We start from the raw sequence: 22266 nt of genomic DNA on the forward strand, positions 1-22266 counted from the left end.
ATCAGAACTATTGGGAAGCTGCCCAAATTGGCAACACAGGAACTTCTGCACTCCAGGATGAATATCCAGTAATTCATATCCATAGCAATGAACCAGTGCAGATTTAGTGCATATGCTTTAAAAGTGGATTTTACTGGAAGCCCTGGAGATCAAGATGTCCTATAGAGACCAGTATCTTTCCAATAGGAGACATGGCTCAAATCTCAAATACCCACCCAAATGGTTCAAAAATTTACCCAAAACTAAAATCCAACTAGTGGAACTTCCATTTAGAACTCTGTATCATCCATGCTAAAGGAATTCACAATTTATCAGCACTCCCCAGGCTATCCTTCCTTATACTGGGGTGGGGGGGGTAGAAGTTGAGATCTACTACAGACAGCCTTGCCACCTGGCTCCAAGGTCTAGCAACTACATGAGGAAAGCAAACATATTGGATTTTTAAAAAAATATTATTATTAATTGCCGCAGTCTGGCTGGGCACAATTCAGGAGCCACTTGTCAAAAGAAATGAACTTTATTTTTAGAACCACACATGCCAAACAAAACAGCTCCTCAGGCTCCTTCAGAGCCCAACTGCCACCACCGGCTTCCCACAAGCCTCTCCACCTCCCCCACTCCTCCTGCTCTTGAGGCCGATTGGCTGGGTCGCATGGGTGAAGCCAAAAAAAAGTCCCCCAATGAGCAGCTCCATGGTCTGAAAGGGCGGGGAAACAGCCCAATGAGCATCACCGCAGAGGAGCCAATCAGTTGGCAGCTAGAAGTTGCTGGGGCCGGTGTGAGCCAATCATCAGCTGGCAGCTGGAAGTTTGCTGGCAGCTGGAAGTTTGCTGGGGCCCCTTTGGCTGTGGCTCTCAACATCTCCCCCTCTCTGTTTAAACAACAAGCATGTGGCTTAGGGACCATGCCTGCCTTAGGTTGTCCAATAGTACATATGGTTCTTACCCGTTATCGGATGAGCTGACCTCAAGGCGTCAGCCTCCTGTCTTAGGTTGGTACCATTGCAATTGGATCTTACCCGTCACTGACTACCAGTCAAGTATACAGCCACACCTGTGCATAGGTCTTTGTATCAGTGTGTGTGTGTGGGGGTGAGGTTCTTTGCCTCACCTCTGTTGGTCGTTTAGCTGAATGACCATGACAAGCAGAAGGGAGGAAGATACACCAAGCAATTTGGAAAAATAGTACCACGGATGACATCATCAGCAAAAATACCCCAACACTACCACAAGTCACTGCACCAACAGATAGTTCACAATGCATACAGGTGAGTTCACAATGCATACAAGTGATTCATAGTCCAGGCAAGTTTTGCAAGCAGTTCAGTGATGGCTATTGCAGAAGCTGTAGATTGGTTTTATTTTTGTCTTCACCAGCACTGGGATGAAGATAGGAATTCTGGCAATAATGGCTAAAGAAAAAATTATATAACATTCCAGAAGGCACTAAAAGAAAACAATTTTCTTTTTTTTTAGAAAACAATTTTCTTAACAATGTACCTTATCTTCAACAGAATTATTAAATATAATGAAAAGTAAAGGTGAAAGTAAACAAACAGATCTGTTAACCTCCTTTCTTGTTCATATATTAAAACAATCCTCAACAGCTGTTTACCCAATTTAAATTAAACCATTTAAATCACGTGAAAAAAAAAATTTGGATCCATTTTTTCATGAGCGCTCATCATATATGATATATGGACATACGTACATTCAAACATATAACACAAAACACAAGTGTGCACACATAATATAATACATACAACACATAACATAATAGTAAAGGCCTTATAACTTTTTACAGGTGAAATCTCCATTGCAATGTTTAAAAACTCTATAGTCAAAAAAATAGAACTGATCAGCAAAACATTAACCAAGGTCTGTATGAGCTCAAAAAACAAAATAGAACTTCATGATATGGGAAAGGGCAATAATAAAATAGATATTGAAAAAAGCATCCTGGTTCTGTCGCAGATGTAAGAATAGCCAAACTGGAGTTTTGGATATCAGTTGTTATGGATTTGAGCCAAATCATCTTCTTTTTGGTCTGTAGAAATCGCTTTAGTTAATCTTTCTGGAATCCAAATTGGCTGCTGTTCTCCCTGTGGAAACACACAAACAGACCCCCGACTCCAGACAATTACTGGGTCAGGACCTTTCTATCGTCCTGTTAGAATATCCTTCCAAAGTACCTTGGGCTTGTGTACATTTTTTGGACACATATGCCTTTCTGCAGCACTAAGCCCTGATGAATCCAAATTTTAAAAGTTTAGAGTAAAAAGGGTTATTTTAAGTTTATCTTTGGGGAATATATACCCCTTCCCAATTCCTTCTTTTTGCTTTAATAAGTACATTTAAATAGTTTGATGAGCTCTTTCAACTATGCCTTGTCCCTGTGGATTGTATGGGATTCCTGTTATGAGTAATGCCAAATGTTGAGCAAAATTGTTTAAAAGAGGTAGAAGTATAACCAGTGGCATTATCTGTTTTTAACTGTTTTGGAACGCCCACAGTGGAAAAATTTTGTAAGCAATGAGCTATAACATCTTTAGTTTTTTCTCCGGCATGAAGGGAGCCCATCAAAAATCCAGAAGAAGTATCAATTGTAACATGCAAATATTTTAATTTTCCAAATTCTGGCAAGTGTGTGACGTCCATCTGCCAAATATGGTTAGGTATCAATCCTCTAGGATTGACTCCAAGATTAACTTGTGGTAAAAAGGTCACACAATTTTGACATTGTTTTATTATTTGTCTAGCTTGTTCCTTAGTTATTTTAAAATGCTTTTGTAAAGTATTAGCATTGACATGGAACTTTTTATGAAAATTTGTAGCTTCTTCTAGTGTAGAGAAAATATGTATGTCATGTGCAGTTTTATCTGCTAAATCATTGCCCAAACTAAGGGCTCCAGGCAATCCTGTATGTGCCCTGATATGTCCTATAAAGAACGGATCTTTTCTGTCCCAGATTAGACTTTGTATAGTGGAAAGCAAAGAGAAAACAGAAGAGGAAGGGGAAATCCTACCAGCATCTTCAAGGGATACTATAGCATTAACTATATACTGACTATCGGAAAATAAATTAAATACAGAATCTTTAAACATCACAAAAGCCTGTAATACTGCCTTAAGCTCTACCTTTTGAGCTGATTGTTTGGGTACTAAAAATGTAAAAGTTTGATCAGGTGTAACTATTGCTGCTGTACCATTATTTGACCCATCAGTGAATATATTTGGAGCATTCATGATAGGTATTTTTATTGTCATTTTTGGAAAAATTACAGGATGCAATGACCAAAAAGACAATAAAGGATTAGATGGTAAGTGGTTATCAAATGAAACATTAGATTTGCACATGATTATTGCCCAAGTATTTAATTCATTAGCTAACTCATCAATTTGATTCATAGTATATGGAGTAATAATTTTATTGGGAGAAATTCCAAACACTCCCTTTGCTGCTTTTATTCCTTTGAGTATTAATTGTCCTACAGCCTCAGGATACCTAGTAAGAATAGTGTTAGGAGAATAAGATAAATGTATCCATAATAATGGACCTTCTTGCCAAAATACTCTTGTAGGAATATTTTTTGTTGGTAGTACAATAAATAATAAAGGCAAACTTATATCAATTCTATCCAAATGCGTATTTTCCATTATGTTTCAATGATTTTTAATGCCTTTCTTGCTTCAGGTTTTAACATTTGGGGTGAATTTGGATCTGATGGACCTTTTAGGATATCAAATAAAGGTCCCAACTCTCCTGTTGGTATACCTAGATTTAAGGCCTTATCCAATTTATGTCTCCTAATAACTTTTGAAAGTCATTAAGTGATTTGAGTTGATCTACTCGTATTTGAATTTTTGGTGGACGGACCATGGTTGAGGATAATAGAACTCCTAAATAATTAATTGGAAATTTTAATTGTACTTTACCTATTGCTATCTCTAGATTCTAATTTTTTAATAAGTTTGTAAGTGTGGCATAACATTCTAGCAATGTGTTTTTAACTTTGTGTGCTAATAATACATCATCCATATAGTGAAATATTTGTAATTCAGGATTTTGATTTCTAAGTGGCTGGATTACTTTGTTAACATAAATTTGACACATATTTTGGCTGTTAGCCATCCCTTGAGGGAGTACTTTCCATTCATATCTCTGATCAGGACCTTCATGATTCAGTGTAGGGATAGTAAATGCAAAATGTGGACTATCTTCAGGATGAATTGGAATTGAAAAAAAAACAATCTTTAATATCTATAACTAAAACATACCAGGTTTTTGGCAAAGCAGACAATTGAGGAATCCCCAATTGAGCAGGTCCCATAATAACCATCTCATTATTAATGGCTCTTAAATCTTGCAATAATCTCCATTTACCAGATTTCTTTTTGATGACAAAAATGGGAGTATTATGGGGAGATACAGAAGGTTGTACATGTCCTTCTGCGAATTGTTGTTTGACCAGGTCATGGGCTGCTTGTATCTTTTCTTTAGTCAGAGGCCACTGAGAAACCCATACTGGTCTTTCTGATTTCCAAGTAATTTTTATTGTCTCAGTGGCCCTCTCTGAAAATCCAACCCATGTCTGTCCGTTCCTTGATCTATTTGTATTGGTGCTGCTATACCTTGTTCTTGTTTTTCTAATCTTTTTCCTTTCCTAAAACCTTGTCTAGTCATAATAGTGGGTGCATTTTTGTTGATGTTATTTGTTAATGTCAAACCGAATTGATCTAGGACATCTCATCCCCATAAATTTACGGGAAGATGATCCAATACATATGGCTGTATAGTTCCTTCACATCCTTCAGGATCCTTCCAATCTAATACCATTGCACTTCTATGGGGATTAGTCACCACTCCTAGGCCTCGAAGCGTTTGAGTGGCTTGTTGTAATGCCCAATGTTTTGGCCATTCTTGACGAGAGATGATGCTAAGATCTGCACCTGTATACAGTAGCCCATTAAATTCATGTCCTTGAATATTTATTTTTAGCATGGGGTGAGAATCTAAATTTAAAGAAAGCATAGCCCAATCTACACCTGTGGAGCCTAATCCCTTGGAATCTCTTTCTACAGTATGACTGGAAAATTTATCATGTAGGCTGGGTATTATTAGTAACTGTGCTATTCTATCTCCTAGTGAAATTACTGATATACCCTTTGGAGAACTGGCTATAATTTTTATTTCACCTTCATAATCGGTTTCAATTACCCCAGGACTTATCATAAGTCCTTTTAGTGTAGAAGAACTGCATCCCAATAATAAGCCTACTGTTCCTTTGGGAAGAGGTCCTTTTACCCCTGTGGGAATGATTTGAACTCCCATCTCTGGAGTTAGTACTGCTCTGGCGGAGGCACAGATGTCCAACCCTGCGCTCCCTCTGGTTTGTCTGATGAGGGATCTGATGGACAATGTGTCCTGGGCACTACCCTGATGGGGTTGCTGGGTTCCTCCAGTGCTCCATATATTTGTGGTTTTGGGCCCCAGAGCATTGGGCCCCCCTGTCCATTTTTTGGCAATGGAGCCCGATGCCTTTCTCCACGATATCGTGGATAAACACTTGGTCCTTGTTCATTTTTTGATAATGGAGTACCCTCTATGGTGGTTTGAGAACAGCATTCATTAGCCCAATGTCTTCCTCTACAGCATCGTGGGCAAATACCCGGTATTCTACTCCTTTGATACCTAGTTTTGTTAAACCCTCCTCCTATGGGGCAATTCCTTTTAAAATGTCCTGTTTGTTCACAATTGTAGCATGTTCTTGGCCTGGCATCTAAAGCCTGTTTTACTGCAGCTGCCACGACTTGCTCTTGTTCATTAATGTCTCTACATAATTTAATATATGTGTTTAAATCTTCATGTGTCATGGTCTAATGACTTCTCTGCACCAACGATTCGCTTGCTCATAAGCCAGTTGTTTTAGTAATGGCATTGCTTGTTCTGTATTCCCAAAAACTCTGGTAGCTGTTTGAATAAGCCTATCTACAAATTCAGCATAAGGTTCATTAGCTCCTTGTATTACCTTAGATAATTGACCTTTTAAACCTCCATGTCCTTGTAAAGTCTTCCATGCCTTAACTGCATGTACAGCAATTTGTGCGTATACACCTGGATCATATGCAATTTGTTGCTGCTGATCCTCATAAGGTCCCTTTCCTAACAACATATCTAGATTTCTCTGAGGATAACCAGCTGCTGCATTTCGCCTAGTCTTCTCTTTGCAAAATTCCTCATTGGCAACCTTCCATAACAGGTATTGTCCTCCATTTAGCACAGCTTTACACATATTAGCCCAATCTGCTGGCGTCATGTTCAAGTTGGTAATGGATTCGACCAAGCTTACAGTGAAGGGTGCTTGAGGACCATAGGTTGTTACAGCCTCTTTTAGCTGCTTCACTGTTTTAAAATTTAAAGCATGGTGAATTCGCTGCCCTCCTGCCTCAAATACAGGGCATGTTAATATTTGAGATCCTGTCTCAGGATCCCAACTATCAACTGCGGGGTTTGGGGGCCTCCCAGCATATGGAGGTGGCCTTGTTAGTTGGACACTTACGTCCTCTGGTGATAGAAAGGTGTTAGTAGCAGTCTCCTGTTGTAACTTTCCCCCTGATGGCTTTTTCTGCTTTACACTTTCTTTCTCTGTCTGACTAGCTTGAGATACCTTCTCTTTTACTTGAATTTTTTCCTCTGTCTGACTAGCTCGAGAGACCTTCTTTTTTACTTGAATTTTTTTCTCTGTCTGACTAGCTCGAGAGACCTTCTTTTTTACTTGAATCTTTTCCTCTGACTAGCTCGAGAGACCTTCTCTTTTACTTGAATATTTCTACTATAACTATAATACAACCCAAGAAGATAACGCCAAACAAAACTGAAACAGAGTGAAACAAAATTGGAACAACAGAAAATCATTATAGCCTTTCTATCCTCCTGAAATGTCCATCCGTCCTTTCTCTGTATCTGTTCCTCAGAAGTGAGCGGTTTTTCTTCCATCTTACACATCTCCAGGGACAGGCAACTTAAAACAAAAGTGAAGCAAAACAAAAGAAGAATCTTAAAATGGCTACCCATCCTCTTGCCCTGCCCTCAGGGGCGAGCAATTTACCTTATCACTTACCCTCAGTCGGTCCCCGTGTGGCCCAACAAATGCCGCAGTCTGGCTGGGCACAATTCAGGAGCCACTTGTCAAAAGAAACGAACTTTATTTTTAGAACCACACACACCACACCACACAGCTCCTCAGGAAAACCTTCAGAGCCCAACCGCCACCACCGGCTTCCCACAAGCCTCTCCACCTCCCATAATCCTCCTGCTCTTGAGGCCGATTGTCTGGGTCGCATGGGCGGAGTCAAAAAAAAAGTCCCCCAATGAGCAGCTCCATGGTCTGAAAGGGCGGGGAAACAACCCAATGAGCATCACCGCAGAGGAGCCAATCAGTTGGCAGCTAGATGTTGCTGGGGCCGCTGTGAGCCAATCATCAGCTGGCAGCTGGAAGTTTGCTGGGGCCCCTTCAGCTGTGGCTCTCAACAATTAATAATATATATTATTTTACTTTCACTTTAATTGCTTTATTCTGTGCCCAATTGTTATTTAGTCTTGGTTTGACATAGGTGGGGTATATACGTTTGTTTGAGTTGTTTTGATCTTACGTTTTCTTATTTGTTTGCATCTTGGTTTTTGTCCCTCTTATTGTCCCTTCATTAATGTCTTCCCTGACTAACAAATTTTCCTGTTTCCTCTCCCTCTCTCTTTTTTTTACTACTTTTAGTTTTATATTCCTCCTTCTTTACAATCAATTTTTGCTACCTATCTCTTGACTCTTCTATGCTCACTATTTTTTAACTATTTCAAATTGTCTCTTCCCTTCCTATCCTATTTTCTCTTGCCACAAGAAACTGTAATCTCATTAAATAATAGAAATATATAGATTAAGTAATTCCTAACCCATACATATTGTTGTGATTACTAATACAGTAAACAATATAATAGATACCTGCTCTGTAACTCCTGAACTAGTTCATGGTACTTTGCTGGTTGTGCTCATGCTAAATGCTGGCCCCTCCATTCCTATACAGGTGGCAATTAATGCTATAGATCTCAAAAAAGACACTGGAAATTTATCTTAATGTTGTACATCTTTTGATAACATTAGTGCTATTCCTAGTCCCCCCCTTCCTATAAGAGGGATTGGAAAGTGATAGAACACTTCAAGTTCAAATAGTAGAGATCCTGGGGCTGGGGTTGTAGCTCAGTGGTAGAGCATTTGCCCTGGGTTCAATCCTTAGCACCACATTAAATAAATAAATACATACATACATAAAGGTATGGTGTCTATCCACAACTAAAAATATATATAAAAAAACAGTACTCACAACTCAGCCAAGTAACACCAAAATCTCCTCCACACGTGATCTAGTTCCTCCTAAGACTCAACATTACTTCATCAGACAGAATTGGGGAGACAAAATCACCAAGCCAACAACCAGGCTCCAAGAAGGAACTACCAGAGGGGATCCTCAGGTCTACCCATGGATACCAAGAAAGGGCTCAATAAGCTTTAGAAAAAAAGGACACTATTAGTAATTGGACTAGAAGCCATTTGTGTTATGTTCTGGTTGAAAAGTTGTCTACATTTTACCTGTGCCCTGAGACTTTCTGTGAAGTTGATTTTAAAAGCAATGGACTTCTTAATCTCAGAAGAAATGTGTAGGCAGCATAGCATTAAGGCAGTGGCATAGATATTACAGAAAGCAGTGCAGAAAGATTTGAAAAACTTGAACTTGAAAGTTGGGAGTAAAACTGGAGCTAAGGAAGTTGCACTACTAGAGAAATGCTGAAGACTTTGCCCAGAGACAATAAGAAAGATGGCTTGAAGGCATCAGAGGGGCTGTTAAGATCACATCCATCTCAGGCTCAAGGGACTAAAAGTGAAAATTCTCTTAAGAGACCAATGGGGAATCCTTCTTGCACAAGGGGGCCTGGGAAGTTTTTTCAAAGTGCTCAGCCACCCAGAAACTTAGAGGATGCTAAAGTCAGGATCCCTTGGCATTAACCATGCAGTGCTAGCTCTGCAGGAATGCAGGATGCTGAAGTTAGGGGGATCATGGAGGCATTCACAAGGATTTCAAAGGAAGGCCTTGGAAGCCAGACAAAGTGTATCAGAGTTGGAATCCCTGCAGGCACTTCCTAAGAAGGCAAGGTGTGGAGATTTGAGGAGGAAGCCCAAGCTCCAGTGGAGACCCCTGAAATTAAGAAAGGTCAGTAACGTGGGACATCATCCTAGGAAAGCTGCAAGAATTGAGCAGAGACAAGCCAACAGAAAGGCCACTTAGGCTGCAAACAACTAGGCCACAGGTATGGAGCTACACAAGCCCTTTGAAGAAGAAGCTTACCTCAATATTATAAAAAAGTTAATGTAAAACTTATAAAAGTTTGGCAAATCCAAATCCAACAACATACTGAATGGAGAAAAACTGCCAACATTTTTTCTAAGATCAGGAATAATAAAAGGATATTGATTCCTTACCACTTCTATTTAATATAGCTCTTGAAACTCTAGTCATAATAATCAGGCAAGAGAAGGAAATTAAAAGGATATAAATAGGAAAAGAAGTCAAATGATCTCTGTTTGCCAATGACATGATCCTGTATCTAGAAGACCCAAAAAAGTCCACCAGAAACTTCTAAAGCTGATAAATGAAATCAGCAAAGAAGCAGGATACAAGATCAACACTCATTAAGAAAAAAAAACTTTCCTGTACTCCAACAGTGATTCTGCTGAGAAAGAAATCAGGAAAACCATTGCTTTTCATGATCACCTCGAAAAATTGGGGAATTAAACTATTCAAGGAAATGGAAAGATTTCTACAATTAAAATTATAGAATTCTACAGAAAGAAATTGAAAAATACCTTAGAAGATGGAAAGACCTTCCATTTTATTAAATAGGCAGAGTTAATATTATCAAAATGGCCATATTACTAAAACCAATATACAGATTCAATGCAATACCCTTCAAAGTACCGATGACGTTCTTCACAGAAATACAAAAAAGTAGTCCTTAAATTCATCTCTAGTAATAAGAGGCTGAGAATAGCCAAAGCTATCCTGAGAAAGAAAAGCAGTACAGGAGGCCACACAATACCTGATCTCAAGTTAAATTATACTACAGAGCTGCAGTTAAAAAAAACTGTGATATTCACAGCAAAATGGATATGAAGACTAATGGAATAAAATTGAAGACACAGAGATGAACCCACATATTTATAGCCATGCAATACTTGACAAAGTTCCCCAAAATATATGTTGGCAGGAAAAAAATAAAATTTACATTAAATGGTGCTGGAAAAATTGGATATTCTTATGCAGAAGAATGAAATTAGACATCCCTATCTCTCACCCTGCACAAAATGGATCAAAGTCTTGAAAATTAGACTATAAACCTTGCAACTGCTAAAAGACGATGTAAGGTCAACACTCCATCATGTAGTTGCAGGCACCAAATTTGTTAACAAAACCCATAAAGCTCAAGAAATAATACCAAACATTAATAAGTGGGATTCCATTAAATTAACAAACTTCTGTACAGAAAAGTAAATGTTTAAGAGTGTAAAGAGATAACCTACCAAATGGGAGAAAATCTTTGCTAGTTGCTCTTATGACCAGGGATTAATAACCAGAATACATACAGAACTCAAAAAAATAGCAGCAAAATCTTATAAACCAATCAATAAATGGACAAAAGTACTAAACAGAAACTTCTCAAAAGAAGAAACACAAATGGCCAACAAATATATGTAAAAATGTTCAACATCTCTAGCAATCAGAGAAATGCAAATAAAAACAACATGAAGATTTCATCTCAGTATAGTGGAAGGGGAATTATCAAAAACACAAATAATAATAATTGCTAGTGAGGATATGGGGAAAGAAGTACACTCATATATTGTTGGTGTGACTGTAAATTAATACAAACACCCTGGAAAGAACTATGAAGTTTCCTCAAAAAATATGAATGGAACTACCATATGACCCAGCTATCCCACTCCTTGGTATTTATCCAAAAGAACTAAAATCAGTATACTATAGCAATGCAGTCACCTCAATGTTCATAGCAGCACAATTCATAATAGCCAAATTATGGAATCAGTCCAAAAGCCTGTCGGTAGATGAATGGATCAAGAAAATGTGTATGTACACAATGGAGTCTTACCTAGACATAAAGAAAACAGAAATAATGGTATCTGCCAGTAAATGAATGGAAATGGAAAAACATCATGCTAAGTAAAATAACCAGACAGAAAATCAATGGTCAAATGTATCTGTCATATGTGGAAGCTAGAGCAAAGTAAGGAAAATAAGGAAGGGGAGGGGGATTATAAAGATATAATGGAATCAAAGAAGGAGATTGAGAGGGAGGGAGGAGAGATGGGAAAGTGGAGAAAATATGTGATGAATTTAATGAAATTGTGTTATGTGCTTACATAAATATGTAACAGGGAATTTCACTTTTACATATATTTAGAAAGAACCAATCAAAAATCAATAAATAAGTGAGTGAAAGAAAGATCAGTAGGGTAGAGGAAGGAGAAGAGTAGGAAAAGGAGGGGAAGGAAAGAAGTGGGAAATGGGGATTCAAATGTAATTACATGCATATATGATTTTGTAAAAATGAACCTGACTACTATGCACAACTATACTGCTTTAATTAAAAAAAGAAGAAGCAATAGTATCCCTAAATATACATGTAACTAGTAATATAGCAGAAAATTCTTTTGGAAAAATTGACAGAAAAAATAGGTAAACAACAATAATATTTGTAGATTGTAATACTACTCTCTCAGAGTAGCTAATAGAAGGTGACAAATAGTAATAATACAGAAGAATTCAGCACTATTAATGATATTGATCTAATTGATATATAGAGAATATTATTCCCACAATAATCATAGAATTTTCAAACCAAGATCTAGGAAAAAGAAGAACATAAAACACCAATATCATAAATTAAAGATGGATTATCATTATAGAGACTACAGACATCAAAAATCTAATAAGAGGGCTGGGGGCTGTAGCTCAGTGGTAGAGTGCTTGCCTTGCATGCGTGAGACCCTGGGTTCGATCCCAAGCACCACATAAAAATTAAAAAATAAAGATATTGTGTCCATCTACAACTAAAAAAAATATTTTTAAAAAAATATAATAAGAATATTTAGAGCTACTTTATAACCAATAAACTCAATGTTAGATAAAATGGACAAATTCTATGAAAAACACAAGAATAGGTAGCAAATTTGAGTATCTGGATATCTATCAAAATTTGAATTTAATATTGAATTAAATTACAAGTATTTGTAAGAAGAGGTAAATGTAATTAATCGTGAAAAAATCAGAGACAGTTATCTCTGCCAGGAGATTGACAAGGCCAAAAAGAGAACACTGTGGGATGATAAAAATATTGCTTATTTGATTTAGGTGTTGGATAGATAGTTGCATACATTTTCCAAAACTGATTGTGTATGCTTAAAATTTGTGTGTTTTAAGCCACTATGGATATCAGTATGGATTCTTCAAAAAAGTTAAAAGCGAAAATACTATAGCACCCACCTATACTATTCTTGGTATCTATTCAAAAAATTTAAAGACAGTATTCTTTATAGATACATGCATTCTCAGGTTTATATCAGCAAAATTCACAACAGTCAAGTCAAGGAATCAGTCTAGGTGTCCATCAATAAATGAATAGATAAAGAAAATGTCACACACATGCGTGCGCGTGCACACACACACACACACACACACACACATGGGTTTTATTAACCTATAAAGAATAATGAAATTATGTTATATACAGGAAAATGTATGGAGAGCATGATATTAAGAAAAATAAACCAGATTCGAAGGACAAGTGTGCTATGTTTTCTTTCATGTGAAAGGTAGAAAATAAAAACATATATGTATCTCATGAAAATGGAAGGGAACGTGGTATGATGGCACATGACTATAATCTCAGTAATTTGGAAGGATGAGACAGACAGGAGGATCACAAGTCTATGGCCACTCAGCAATTTAGCAAGATCCTTAACAATTTAGAGAGATCCAGTCTCAAAATTTAAAAAAAAAAAAAAAACATAAAAATGGGCTGAGGATGTAGCCCAGTGGTAGAGCATCACTGGATTCAATTTCCAGTACCACAAACACACACATTCCCCCTCACACACACAAACATACATCATATGGGAGACCAGTAAGGAGAGTAGAGGAACAAGATCAGGGAAGGAAGGATGGGAAGGCAATAAGAGGTACTACAGAATGAAATTCATCAAATTATATTATGAGCATGTACAAATATACAGCAATGAAATTCTGTATAATTAATATTCACTAATAAATCTTTTTAGAAAGATTTGTGTGTTTAACAGTTTATATATTAAATTTCAGTAAAACTGAGTGCAAACAAAAATAAATGCCAAAATGTTTTAAAATTTCCCTACTACAGGCAAAAAACAAACAAGAAAAGTCACTTTGAAACTCAAACTCTGAGACAGGTTGAATTAGTTATATTTATACATATAATCATATATATGTACATATATATACATATATGATTATAAAAGGGAATCAAAAAGTAGGTAGTCCCACAATGGCTATCTGCAGGCTGGAGCACTAAAGGAACCAGTAGCTGCTCAATCCAAGAAGTTGGGGTCTCAGAACAAAAGAAACCAAGTGATGCAGCTCCAGTCCAGGAATGAAGGCCTGGAAACTCCTTACAGAATTTCTGGTCAGAGTCCTCTTTGGAAGAGTGAGGGAGTTGGAGTATGATGTCCTCAGGTGATCACAGAAGTAGTACAAGCACCCACTCAATAAGAATGGAGCTTGCATCTGCATCAGCTTTCTCGTTCTGCCCCTTTGGTTCCATACAAACCCCCAACCTATTTTGGACTGTGGTGCTGACATTCAGGGACAATCACTTCTCAGTTTGTTGTCCCACATGTCATTCATTTCTGGAAATACCCTTTTCAACAGACCCAGAAGTCTCTTAATTTTAAGCATCTCTTAATTCAATCAAGTTTAGAATGCTTGAAATTGATGAGAGGGTCATGGGGCAAAAGGATCTTACATATAAACAACAATGATATTCACTAGGTGCTGGTAATCAAGCACTTATTGGATTTGTTGAATGAAAGGACTTTATAAAATTAAAAGTGATTATCTGAGATGAGTGCTTTATGCAAATAACCTATTTTCATGTTATCTTTATAGCAAACCTGAGGGCAGCATTATTTGCCACATTTGATAAATGAGAAAAGAAATGATCAAATAAATAAATAAACTTCTGGTGTTTTTAATCATTATTATATATACATCATAATTATATTTTTCAGTTATTATGTGTGTGTAAACATGCAAACACACACACACACACACACATGCATAAAATCACCAGACAATTAGGATGTGTCTTACCTTCTAGAATGTAAATATATTTAAGATTTTTATTTAGATCATAAGTGAATCTGATATGGCCCAAACAATGTTGAACCAATGAATGTATAATTGCAGCTCTTGACTTGAGGTAATAGAATTGCAGAATGGGTCTTCCAGGACTCTTATAACAAAGTTTTCTCTTCTATAAAAAACTCAATCTTAGTAAAATAGGAGCATTGATACGAATGCTTACCCACCAACCTGCCCATCTCTAGCAAATGGGCTTCACTGCAGAATAAGAACACTAGAATCCTTTTCTGTTAGTCTCAGATCCTTGCATCTATCTCATCATTGAGTCAGGGCAAACAAGGATCTGGGATATTTTGGTGTTAGAGTCTTTGGTTTGAAACTCTAATCTTTTGAGATGTATTTTTTTAAGAGGCTACCCTTCTCTTTTAATCATCACAAGGCATTTGAAGCACAAATGCAAGAACAAAGCACTCATTATTAATAGCAGCATTAAATTTTTATCCATAGCAGGTACCATGCTGTGGAAAATAGCTAAATGTTTTAAGGCAAAACTTTCTGGAGGCCCATTTTAACTACAGTATTCCATTACAGGTATGATCTATTCATCTCGACGGCAGCATTATTGAAATCTTCCCTGTATTGATGCACATGCAAGGGAAAATAATAAATATTTCTCTAAGGGCCTTGACTAGCCCTCCCAAAGCAAAGTGACTAAGGTCAGATCCCTCAAACAAGACTTGGTGGGGGGAGTCAAAAATCATTAACACCCATTAAACATGGATTTAATGTAAGTGACTACACTGTGCTGGTAGAAAATAACTAGGAAGCATGATTTAATTTCTGTCCTCAAGGAGTTTATAATGAATTGGGAAGATGACAAATATAGGAAAAGTGGCAAAGAAATAGCCTAATGAGCAAAGTATTTCCTGTTTTCATTTTATGAATGTATGATAGCTGAAAAGCTATAAATTTTCTGAAAACCAGACAGATTAAGTGTTGGAGCAAAATGATAATTCAGTTATTGTGGATAATTCTCTCTTATTAGTCAGTATTTATTATATAAATATAAAAGTGTTGGTTAATTATACCATATGTGCACTTACATAAATAATTTTAATATTAGACAATTCCATGAAAAACAGTGTCAGGAAATGACTAGGCTCCAGTTTCCTTTCTTTCTTTCTTGAACATGGAGAAGAATTAATATGAATTGGAAGAGTGTTTCCTGGAGTTCTTTTTCACATATTTGGCAGCTCTATGTCATGACAAGGAATTCCTTTCAGAGAAATCCAAACTGATAATTTCACTAATTTTTCTTCATAGGTTAATATGTGAGAATATTACAATAAGTAGGTATATACAAGATCATGATTATAGAAATAAAAAATATGAGTAAGAAGAAAGTGCTTATTATTTTCTAAGACCCATGGTGGTGCTTTGCATTTCCTCATTTAATACTGAAAATAAGCATATGAGGGCAGCATTACATTACCAATGAAATTACCTCATTTCATTGATAATGTAATTGATAAGCACTTGCTGAAGGTAGTCCTAGTAAGTGAAGTAATTAGAATTCAAACTCAGGTGCTCTATCTGTCTGTTTTTCCCCATCTCACCCCCTCCATCTTCACCATATCAATGATAAAACTCATATTAATTCTTTATGTCTCAGGTTAAAAGTGTTCACCTAAAGGAAGCCCTCTATATAAATCAGGAGTATCACCACCCAAAAGAACAGATAATCTTACAAGTGTAGGTTAAATAATTGGAAGATTAGTCTTTTTCACGAATTAAGAAAGTAGACCATCCAGCTGCTCAACCTTTTCATCAGAGATTACATCTCATTTCTCCTCCACCATTGTGGCTACCATCCTCATACTTACTATCTCAAGGCGCAGTACGGCTGCTGTGTCTTTAAACATCATGTCTGTAATTCCAGGCAAAAAGAAGGTAAAATGGAAAACATGAAGGAATTTTCTTCTACTGGTGTAGCTTTGACATTTTTTTTAGAAAAAGAAGTGATTCCCAGCCAGAGCTATATCATGTTGCCACCCTAGCTGCTAAGAAGGCTAGAAAATTAAAAATTTCATTTAGCAGTCTTTTGTAATGAAAATCAGAGAAGAAATAAGAAATTAAATGCTAAATAACGCAGTGTCTTTCTACTCCTCCCTAAATTAGGTTAGGAGTCATCAGCTCTGCACCTCTTTCTAAAACATTCAAATTGTAATTAGTACTCTCTTTAGATATTATTGAAGGGAAGTTCCATGATAAACATTCTCTGATAAATCTTTATTCTATACTCTGAGGGCTATGCCACACACCCATCTCATTTCCTTAATTATATAGCAATACAGAGACATCTGTCAATTCTTATTTGCTATTTTCTATGTTATAAACTAACAATTATGCTTTAATTTTTTTAATTTTTAAATTTTACTAAGATCTTCCTTCACAAAAAAGATTATAATAAACATTCTTGAAAGAAATTCACATGAGTAAATGAGGTTATATATCTATAAAACCTCCTGTATCATAATATCTATAACATAGTAATCTAACTAATAATATGATAAACTCACATGATCCCATGTGTATATATATGTGTACATATATACACACATGTATATATACATACACATATATAGTTATATATGTGTATACATATGGCACACATATATATGCATACTATAGTGTTTTATTCATTTATCCATCAACAGATACTTAGGTTGCTTCTCTGTATGATGAACAATGCTACAATAAACATGGGAGCACAGATACTTTTCCAAGGTGCTGATTTCATTTCCTTTGGATATGTTATGGTTTGGATGTGAGGTGTCCCCCAGAAGCTCACATGTGAAACAATGTAAGAAGGTTCAGAGGAGAAATGATTTGGTTGTAAGAGTCTTAACCCAATCAGTGAATTAATCCTATGATAGGAATTAACTGAGTGATAACTGAAGTGGTAGGGTGTGATTGCAGGGGGTGGGAATTGGGGGTGTGGCTTTGGGGTATATATTTGTATCTGGCAAGTGGAGACCTCTCTCTCTACTTCCTGATGATCATGTGGGCCGGTTCCCTCCATTACACACTCTGCCATGATGTTCAACTTCAACTTAGCCCCAAGAAATGGAGCCTGCTGTCCGTGGACTAAGACCACTGATATCATGAGCCCCCAAATAAACATTTCCTCCTTTTAAATTGATCTGGTCAGATCTTTTAGTCACAGCAGTGAAAGAGGTGACTAAAACAGGGTATATGTCCAGAAGGGTTGATGGATCATATGGCAGAATATATCTATATCCATATCTATATCTAAAATCTCCAAGGGGTGCTTAACCACTGAGCCACATCCCTGGGCCTTTTTATTTTGTATTTTGAGAAAGGGTCTCACTCAGTTGCTGAGGGCCTGGCTAAGTTGCAGAGATTGACTTTGAATTTGTGATCCTTCTGCCTCAGCCTCCCAAGCCCCCTGAGATTACAGGTGTATACCACCATGCCTGGTTACAGTTATACCATTAATTTTTTAAGGAACCTCCATACCATTTTCCATAATGGCTTTACCAATGAACATGTCACTAACCATGTACCATGATTTTCATTTTCCCTATATGCTCACCAATATGTGCTAAATTTCATCTTCTTGATCATAGCTTTCTTAATGATTGTGAGGTGATATTTCATTGTGTCTTTACTTTGCACTTCCATGATCATTATTGATATTGAGCACATTTTCACATATCTTTTAGCTATTGGTATATCTTTCTTTGAAAAACATTCAGTTCTTTGGTCCAATTTTTAATTGAATTATTGTCTTTTTAAAACTATTGACTTAGAGAAGTTCCTTGTATATTTTGGATGTTAGCCCCTTATCAGATAAAAGGTTTGCAAATGTTTTCTCCCATTACATGGGTTTCCTCTTTTATTTTACTTACTGTTTCCATTGCTATGCAGAAATGTTATAATTTTATGTACTGCCATTTTGTTTTCATCAGTTTTTTCACTGCTGTGACTAAAGGACCAGCACAATTGTAGAGGAGGAAGAGTTTATTTGAGGGCTCATGGTTTCACAGGTCTCAGTTCATAAGTGGCTGGCTCCATTCCTCTGGGCTCAAGGTGGGGCAGGACATCATAGCAGAAGAATGTGACAGAGGGAAACAACTCACATTGTGATCAGGGAGCGGAGAAAGAAAAAGAGAAACTCCACTTACCAGTTACAAACATACATGAAAGCCATACCCCAATGCCCACCTCCTCCAGCCACACCCTACCACTTCAGTTACCACTCAGTTAATCCCTATCAGGGGAATTAATTCACTGATTGGGTCAAGGCTTTCACAACCCATTCATTTCTCCTCTGAACCTTCTTGCTTGGTTTCACATGTGAGCTTCTGGGGGACACCTCACATCCAAACAGTAACACACTTGTTTGTTTCTGCTTTTGTTGCCTGTGCTTTTGGTTTCATATCCATATATTCAGTGACAAGACCAATATCAAGAAGTTTATACTTGTATTTACTTCTAGGAGAATTATAGTTTGGGGTCTTATTTTAAGACTTTAATCCATTTTGATTTAATTTTTGTAAATAGTGGGAGATGTTGTCCAATTTCTTTCTTTTACATGCAGATATCCAGTTTTGCCAAAAGCATTTATTGAAGAGCATATCATTTTCTCTTTCTATATTCTCAGCACCCTTGTTAAAGATTAGTTGACTATATGTGCTTGAGTCTACTTCTCAGCTTTCTATTCTGTTCTGTTGGTCCATGGGTATGCTTTTGTATCATTGCCATTGAAAAATTTGTTTAAAAATCTTAAAAAGAAACGATTTTGCTGGACCTACCTACAAAATAGTTAAGTGTAACTCTAGGAACTAACATCAAGTGGAAGAGAGGATTTTAAATCTTTTATTGGGTTATCTGGGAATGTCTAAAAGAAACTCAGCTACAAAACTATGTGTAGTTAAATACAAAGGTTAATGAAAGAAAAGCCACGTTCTAACACTTGAATTCCAAATGGTCAGCATCACTAACCACATTGCAGAAGTTGTAACCCTTCTCATGCCATAGCAGTTGTTGCTAGAACTGAGAGGATATGAGCTAGAACAATAAAGATAGTACAATAGGTTATCAGGCACTGTTTTCATGTTGGTAATACACTGACTTGTAGTATAACCTATAGAAGAAAAGATGGAGTTGTAAATGACAGGGAAATGCACGGAGTGGAAACAGGATTTGGTTAGGCTCTCTAGGATTCTTTTTTTAAAAAATATTCAGGACAAATATATGGGAAAAAAAGCTTTTCTTCTCTTCTTATATAAATGCAATTAAAAATAAAAGTAAATAAAATAGCTGGGAGTTGGTGTAAGAGTTACAGCTCTAGAATTCATAGTGAGGTGTTTGGGAGGTTAACAGCATAGGACAAGTCATTATTATGTCAGTTTTATTGGTCTAATATTTCTTTTGCTCTAGGATTAATTGTAGCTTCAGAATCTAGAAGCACTCATGCAAGAGGAAAAGTCCTATAAATAAAAGAATCTTAGAATTTTATTGCTAGAACTTACATACCTTAGAGATCATATGGTATAACCCATACATTTTATACATGAGGAAATTTAGCCACAAAAGCAGTAACTGACCTAATTGTTACATAGCTTGTTTTTGGCACAGCCTGGCCACCAGGCTCCATCTGGGATGTTTTCCAGCAAGCCACTCTGAATCCATTGTCTTCAAAAACATACTGAAAAATGTGCCACTTATGTTTGTTTTCTTCTCTTCCACTGATACAAGTTTCACATTGTGTGAAAGAGCAATTGAATTAGCATGTTTATGAAAGCTGATCTGTCTCAGCAATATTCTTCTTTAGTACTATGCTTCTCTTCCTCCAACATCTTCCATTTTTTCCTTATTCTTCTTTCCTTCCTCATTCTTATATTCTGTTTCTTATTTCCACTCACTTTCATCCATCTCTCTTTTCTCTTTTCCCATAACTAGAATTGAGCTACATATAAACACTATGGGCAATTATCAAATTGATCTCTCATGCATCAAAGCTGTTCAAATAGGTAAGCTAAATATTTTAGTGTAATAATTTGATCTTATTTCAGATTAATTGTAAATAACAGTAAATGAATTTAATTTCACATGAGTAACTAATATCTCAAAGTCTTATATTTCATATGAGGAAACCAAGCTCTACTGATACCTTCATAGGGAAATGCTTCTAACAGAGGTTTAAACTATAACTTCCAACAGTCACTCATGCTGCAGAAAAATAATCAGAACTAATGAGTTGAGAAATTGCTTTTATTGCAAGTAGCACTGGCTAATAAATATCTAAAATGGCCATAAAATTTGAATATGATTGGTTCCAACTGAGACCTTCAAATTTTAGGTTAGGTCTAGAAATAAAACAATTAGAAGGATACTGTGTGAGTCATTGGTTTCTTTGGTCTCAGATCCTGTTCAGATTACCTATTGCTATAGAACAACCCACCCATATTTAGTGACTTAAACATGACAATGTTGATTTTTGCTTAGGGTCTTGAATCTGAAAATACACTCAGTAGGGACAGTTTGTCTCTGCTTGGTGCGGCATCATCAGGAGCAGTTCAAAGGATTTGTGCTGGAATCATCTAAAGGCTCACTGCCTTGATGTCAGCTGTCAGTTGGAACATGAGCTGGGACTGTGACTGGAACACATACATGACCCTTTTCTCATCTCGGTTTGGCTATTGTTAATCACTAGACTGCCTTACTGCCCTATGTTTGAATTCTCAGATATTTTTAAAAGGTGTAAATATTTCCCTGGACTAAATTTCCTGTTGTAGTACAACCTAAGAAACCTGGGTTCCAAGATGAAGCATCAAAGAGAGAGGGAGGGAAGGAGTGAGGGAGAAAGAAAAAAGAGAGCACAGGAAAGAGAAAGAAGGGGATTGGAAGAACAAGGTAGATGCTATATCCTCTCTTATGAATTCATATTCATATTTGGTATATTCTATTCCTTAGAAGCAAGCCATTAAAGCCAACCATATTCAAAGAAAGGGGGAATTAGACTCCACTTTTCAAATCAGGAGTGTCAAAGAATTTGCAAATGTGTCTTAAAACCACTATAGTTTCCCTTTTGTAGTCATTTGCTTGATTGCTCAGATCCAACCCCTCTTGTTCCCTCTGCTTATCTATATTTCAGAGCATTCGCTTTTGCACACTACATTTCCCAGGACTCTGTGCCTGCTGTTTCTGCTTAGGAGCAGCTAGTGGGAGGCATTGACAGGAAATTGGAGGGCAAGAGGAGGGGAAAATGTGATGATTTCTTCTCTTTCTGCTTCAGGCAATGTCTTTGGTAGTGCATGCACCTCGTGTTTGGTTTCACTTTCCACTGGGAGTTAGCAGTCCCTGTGCTTGGTACCATTGCCTCTCCCTTCAGTCCATGCCAACTGACTTCTGTTGCTAATCTGTGAATAGCCTTCCCATCTTCTGTTTGGCTTCTTGAGGTTTTTTTTTTTTTTTCAAGGCACATTTTGTAATTAGTTCCAAGTATAAGCTTTTCTTTAAACACTATCCCAAAGAATTTTGCTTTTCTGACTGGATATTGACTGACTCATATGTGAAAAAAAGATGAAAACACAAATTTTAAATGGTGATTTCATTGAGAACTTGGAAACATGTTTAAGCCTGTGGTCCAATTATACAAATTTTGAAGAATGGTAGCCATGAAATGATAAAATGTATACTCCACATTTTACCCATACTTATGAAAAACAAGTAAATAGATGTGTTGTGGATTATTTAATTGACTGAGTCTTAAGTGCTG

The sequence above is a fragment of the Callospermophilus lateralis genome, chromosome X (genome assembly GCF_048772815.1).
Source record: "Callospermophilus lateralis isolate mCalLat2 chromosome X, mCalLat2.hap1, whole genome shotgun sequence".
NCBI classification, from domain to species: Eukaryota; Metazoa; Chordata; class Mammalia; order Rodentia; family Sciuridae; genus Callospermophilus; species Callospermophilus lateralis.